A 6608-nucleotide genomic window follows, 5' to 3' on the forward strand; every position below is an offset into this window, starting at 1 on the left:
CAAAAGCGAAACATCCCTGAGCCAATTTTTCCCTCTTCTTTCCCATGCTCCAACCCCTTATGGTTCAACAGCAGTGGCTAGCAAGTGGGGGAGGAGGAGACCTACGAGGAGAGAAAGAAAAAGACACACCCTCTCCCACTGTAATAGCCCATCCCACAAATTGGCCTCAGATGGGGGAGGAAAAAAATTTTATATTAAATTAACTTTGAAGTTATGATTATGGTCCAGGATTAGACATTCCAATTTCTCTCTGGAGATTATGTTTGTGACTAAAAGTGTCAGGGGATTTTCTATTTTTTAATCTAAGACTGAACCTATAAGGTACAGATCCTGCCTAAGACCTAAATTTCATCCAGAGGCAAGGGAATAATTCTCTCCTTCCCCCAATACGTTAAAGAAATAGCAGGAAACAAAAATCAATTGTGTTTTGATTGTATTCCCTAAGTAGTGCTTGTTCAAAGTACTGTTACAGACAGAAACCCAAAAAATGTTGAGGGGTGATAAGAACCTTCTTTCTTGGGTGGAGTCAAGACCTTAGAAACGGCTGCATAGTATGTCCAGGCAGATGGGCCTGACCAGTCTTGCAAAGGACCCCGTGCCGTAGCCTGACACACGAGCAGTGGAACAATTACCATGTGCTTCAGAGTGGCATCCAAGGGCAAAGAGAGTTTTCCTGGGCTCAGCAGGAGCAATAGCATGCTGGAGGTATGCCCAGGAGGGGCCTAGAAGTAGCTGAGAGGAGAGCTGAAGATCTTTGACGATAGCAGCGGCCCACAAGTACTGATGAGGGGTGGGAGGATGGATGTCTCAAGAGGGTACATGACTTAATGGGAAGATAGCAGCTGAGGAGCAGGTAAGGCACCTCCCAAGATCTTGGCACCTCTTAACCTCACCTAGAACTTAGATGCAACCTCAGATTGCTGCCACATGCCTAAATGGAGGACCTAATGCAATTTAAATTTAGCTATAAAGAATAATATTTTCTGCTGCTATCCATAAGGTTTTCAGAGGCTAATTTTTGGATATAGATTACCAGGCCTTTCTCCCAGTAAGGCCTTTTTTCGGTCCTAGAAAAGGATATCATGGTTGGTAAAGCAGAGGCTCAGCAAAGGCAGCCCTCGGTGTGATGGGCTGACACAGTGATCAAACCGATGGACTCAAAGATAGCAAAAATCATAGAGATAGCGCAGGACAGTGCAATGTTTCATTCTGTTATACATAACGTCACCGCGAGTCAGAGCTATCTGGACAAGTAACAACAGTAACAACACAGAAAAATAAAAAGGTTACACTTTTTGCACACTCTGTGTAGACTGAGACATACCTGCCACATGCGGGGAGGCTTGTTCAAGATTTCTAAAGGTCCTCTTGAAATGTATCTTCGCACCACGAACTGATTAAACAGCCTAGAAGAGAATTAGAGTCCAGTCATTTAGAGGCAGATTCATGGTGTACATGTATGAAGTGGACTTTTTGAAGTCTTGGCTGTTTTTGGAAACACCAGTGGTTTATGATAAACTGAGTTTGACAGAATAGAGTACATTTACTCCTACAGAACTCGTAAGTTCCACTTCAGTCAGAGCAATCAGCATAAGGAAACAAAACAGGGTATGCCAGTCTTTTTCATTTATTTCTCAAACTAAATGCTCCAAATCCCAGGAGGAGAGCACACGGAAAGGAGGAGGCATAGTAGGGAATTTTAAAGTTCCTAATCTTGACTTTGAAGTTTTAAAAGCACCAAATCTGTTTCTGAGAGAAGATAAACAAATCAGGGTAGCACAACAGACAGTGACAGGCATACTACTGTAGATAGTGCTCAAGGAAAAATCTCTCTGATAAGGTGACGTGAGCAGAGACCTGGATGAAGTGAGTGAGCAAACCAGAGACAGAGAAGTTTTCCAGGCAGCAGGAATAGCAAGTAAAAAGGCCCTGAGGTAGGAGCTTGCTAAGCATTCCAGGAACAGCAAAAAAGGCCACAGCATCATGTGAGCGAGAGAGAGGTAGGACATGAATGACATTGAGAAGGGCCTGTAGGCCACAGGCCAAGGAAAGGCTCTGGGTCTTATTCTGTGACTAGAAACCATTAGAGGTTTTTTGTGTGCTTGTCTTTTAGTTTGGATTCATTGCAGATTCGCATGCAGTTGTAAGAAATAATATAGAAACACTCCATGTACTCTTTACCTAGTTTCCCTCAAGGGTAACATCTTGCAAAACTACAGAACACTGTCACAACTAGGATACTGACATTGATACAGTCAAGATACAGAACATTTCCATCACCACAAGGATCCCTCATGTTGCCCTTTTATAGTCAAACCCACTTCCCTCCCACCCCCACTCTTTATTAACCTCTAGAAAACATTAACCTATTTGCCATTTCTATCATTTCTTCATGTCAAGAATATTACGTAAATGAAAGCAAACACTCAACGTAATACTCTGGAAATGCAGCGAGGCTGGTGTGTGGATCAACAGTTAGTGCATTTTTATTGCTGAGTAGTTTTCCACAGTGTGGGTTGTTTAATCACTCACTCGTTGAAGGATACTGTACTGTTTCCAGTTTGGGCCTATTATGAATAGAACTGCCCTAAACAGGTTTCTGTGTGAACATAAGTTTTCCTTTCTCTGGGATAAATACCCAGGAGTGCAATTCCTGGGTTGTATATAGGTGCACGCTTCACTTTGTTTTGTTTTACAGAATGGCTGTACCATTTTACATTCCCACTGGCAATGAGCGAGTGATCATTTCTCTGTATCCTCACCAGCCTTTGGAGTTGCACTATTTTTTATTTTAGCCATTCTGATGGGCATGTAATGATTTATCATTGTATTTTTAATTTGATCTTCTTTTCGTGTGCTTATTTGATTTCTGTACATGCTCTTCAGTGAAATGTCTCTTCCTGGTTGTTTTTTTGCCCATTTTCTAAGTGGATGGTTTATTATTTTACTATAATATTTTGAGACTTTATAGTCTCGATATTGGTTCTTAGTTGGATATGTGGTTTGCAATTATTTTCTCCCAGTCTGTAACTTGCCTTCTCATCCTCTGTTAAAGAACAAAAGGTTTTTTTTTTTTCAATTTTGATAATGTCTAACTTATCAGTTTTTTCTTTCATGGATTGTGCTTTTAGTATAAAGTTTAAGAACTCTGTGCCTCACCCTATAGTATAAAGATTTTCTCCTAAAGGTTTTATAGATTCACATTTAATTCTATAATCCATTCTGAGCTAATTTTGACATAAGCTTTCAGGGCGAGTTTCATTTTTTGCCTATGGATGTCCAATTGCTCCAGCACCACTTGTTGAAAAGGCTGTCTTTCCTCCATTGACTTCCTTTTGCACCTTTGTTAAAAAGAAGTTGATCTTCTTTTTAGTATCAGATCTTCTTTGATGTCTTTATCAACATTATGAAGCCTTTAGTATACAAGACACCAAAGTATTTCATTATTTTTGAACAATTATAAATGGTACTATATTTTTAATTTTGGTTTCTATGAGTTTATTGGTATTACACAGGAAATTAATTGATTCTTTTTTTTTTTATTTTTGGTGAAAATATATACAACAAAACAGACACCAATTTAACAACTTCTATATGTACAAGTCAGTAACACTGGTTATCTTCTTTACACTGTGCCACCTCTCTTAATACCCTTTTGCAAATTATCTCACCATCATTAATACAAACTCACTGCCCCCTATACTTCTCAACTAACCTTTCTAGTTGCTGTTGTCAATTTGACCACATAAAGATAATTCTTTAGAAGAGCACAATACTCAAGGTAGACATTCTTTCTAAATTAAGCTAAACTACTGTTTGGTTTAAAGATGACTTCGGGGGATAGTTTTGCTTTAAGGTTTAAAGACTTCCTCAGGGCAATAGTTTCAGGGCATCATACAGCCTCCATGGCTCCAGAAAGTCTGGAAGGGACTCAATTGATTTTTGTATGCTTATCTTGTATTCTGCAACTTTGCTCAACTTACTTTTAATTCCAGGAGGTTTTTTTTTTTTTTTTAATTCCTTGGGATTTTCTACATAAACAATCACATCACCTGCAAATAGGAACCGTTTTATTTCTTCTTCTCCAACCTGTAAGCTTTATATTTCCCTTTACTGTCTTTTTGCACTAGCTGGCACTTCCAATACCATGTTGAATAAAAGTGATGAGAGCAGCCATTCTTTCCTTGTTCCCAATCTTAGGGAGTAAATCTTTCACAATTATGTTTAGCGTTAGGTGTAGGTTTTTATAGATATTCTTTATCAAGTTGAAGCTTTCCCCGTTTCTGTTTTTCTGAGTTTTAATCATAAATGGGCACTGAATTTTGTCAGCATGTTTTTTCTGCATAAATTGATATGATCATGTGATTTTTCTTCTGTAGTCTGTTAATGGTGGATTGTGTTGATTTTTTTTCAAATATTAAACCAGTCTTGCATTCCTGGAATAAACTCCACTTGGTCATAGTATATAATTCTTTCATATATTACTGGATTCTATTTGCTAATATTTTGTTAAAGATTCTTCCTCTATTCATGAGAGATATTGGTCTCTAGTTTTCTTTTTTATGCTTTGGTTTTGGTATTAAGGTAATATTGCCTTCATAAAATGAATGCAAAGTATTTCCTCCTTATATTTTCTGGAAGAGATTGTAGAATTGGTGTTAATTCTTCCTTGAAATGTTTAGTGGCATTCTCCAGGTAAACCACTTGGGACTGCATATCTCTTTTTTTGGTGATATTTTCAATTACGAATTCAGTTTCCTTAATAGGAATAGGGTTATTCAAATTATCTACTTCTTAACAGACGAGTTGTGGTAGTTAGTATTCGTCAAGAAATTGGTCCATTTTCTCTAAGCTGTCAAATTGATGTGTATAGAATTATTCGTAACATTCCCTTATTACTCATTTGATGCTTGCAGATCTATGACATCCCTGTTTCATTCTTAATAATGGTAAATCGGGTTGTCTTTTTTTCTTTCTCAGTCTTGTTAGAAATTTGCAATTATATTGATCTTTTCGTTTTACTGATCAATTGTATTGATCTTTGTGTCTTTTTTTCTAGTATTTTTCTGTTTTGAATTTCACTGATATCTGCTGTTATCTTTATTATTTTCTTCCTTCTGTTTTCTTTGGGATTGTTTTTTCCTTCTTTTCATAGGTTCTTGAGGTGGGAGTTTACATTATTGATTTGAGACTTCCTTTCTTCTAATGTATGCATTTAGTGTTAACCGTATTAGCTCTGTTCCACAAATTTTTATTTTCATTCAGTTCAATTTTTTTTATGTCCCCTAAGACTTCCTCTGTGCCTTAAGGATTATTTAGAATGTGTATTGTTCAGTTTTCCAAATGTTCAGGTATTTTCCTGTTATCTTTCTGTTATTAATTTCTAGTCTAATTCCACTGTGGTTGAGGATTATACTCTATGAATTTAATACTTTTAAATTTGTTGAAGTTTGCTTTATGTTTTGGTATATGATCTATCTTGGTATATGTTCCAGGGACATGTGAAAAGAATGTGAGTTATGCTGTTGCTGGGTAAAGTGTCCTGTGAAACTCAATTAGATCATTTTGTTTGGTGTTGCGAGTTCTCCTATATCCTTGTTGATTTTCTGTCTAGTTGTTCTATCAGTTGTTGACATAGGGCTGTTAGAGTCTGCAACTGTAATTGTGCATTCGTCTCCTTCTCCTTTTGGTTCTTTCAGGTTTTGCTTCACATATTTTGAAGCTTGGTTACTTGATGCATATGCTTTTAGGATTACTATGTCTTCTGTCTTCTTGGTGAATTGTTCCTTCTTATCATTATATAATATACTTCTCTGCCTCTGGTAAATTTCTTTGCCAGTAATTTTCCTTATATGATATTAATATGGCCACTTCTTTCATTTGATTACTCTGCATGGCATATATTTTCCCATCCCTTTACTTTCAACCTACCTATATCATCATATTTAAAGTGAGTTTCTTGCAGATGGCATATAGTTGAGTCCTGTTTTGTAATACACTCTGACAATCTCTGTATTTAACTGGGATATTAAAACCATTTATATTTAACATAATTATTGATATGTTAGGTCTTAATTTCACACTTTTTTGTTCTTGTTGGTGTTTTCTGTTTGTTACCTCTGTTTTCTTTTTCCTGCCTTCCTGTGGGTTATTTTAACATTTTTATAATTCCATTTTGATTTCTCTGTAGTATTTTGAGTATATTTCTTTGTATGGCTTTTTTTAGTGGTTGCTCTAGGTATTACAATATATTTACATAACTTATCACAGTCTACTGGTGCTATCATTTTATCAGTTCGAGTGAAGTGTATCATGAACCAGTGTGTCACGTCTTGTTGAATATTTCTACTAACTACCAAGAGTCCTAAAACAAGAATTTAAACATCAGAAAAAATGTCATCTGAGATAATATCCAAACTCTCCTCTTTTATCCCCACCTAGAACTACTCATGCATTTCCATCCCACCTAAAAGAATAACTAAGAAATGAGTTGAGATTAGTGTGGTGAAAAAAAAAAACTTGACTTATTCAAAACACCAAGACTTCTTTCATTTGATGTATACTACTTTGGAGTAGACAACTTTTAAAGCTAAGTTTTAAGAGAATGT

At 36.5% G+C, this 6608-nt stretch overlaps 1 long non-coding RNA gene across 1 annotated transcript in view; it reads right to left on the reverse strand.

The window, feature by feature from the left end:
* Window positions 1-6608, reverse strand: part of LOC111821863 (uncharacterized) — a 227856-nt gene that overhangs the window by 42203 nt on the left and 179045 nt on the right. The window contains exon 2 of the long non-coding RNA XR_002825200.1: window positions 1325-1406. This is a non-coding gene — a long non-coding RNA (uncharacterized LOC111821863). The remainder of the gene's footprint in view (window positions 1-1324; window positions 1407-6608) is intronic.

Source organism: Trichechus manatus, unplaced genomic scaffold (genome assembly GCF_000243295.1).
Source record: "Trichechus manatus latirostris isolate Lorelei unplaced genomic scaffold, TriManLat1.0 scaffold00112, whole genome shotgun sequence".
NCBI classification, from domain to species: domain Eukaryota; kingdom Metazoa; phylum Chordata; class Mammalia; order Sirenia; family Trichechidae; genus Trichechus; species Trichechus manatus.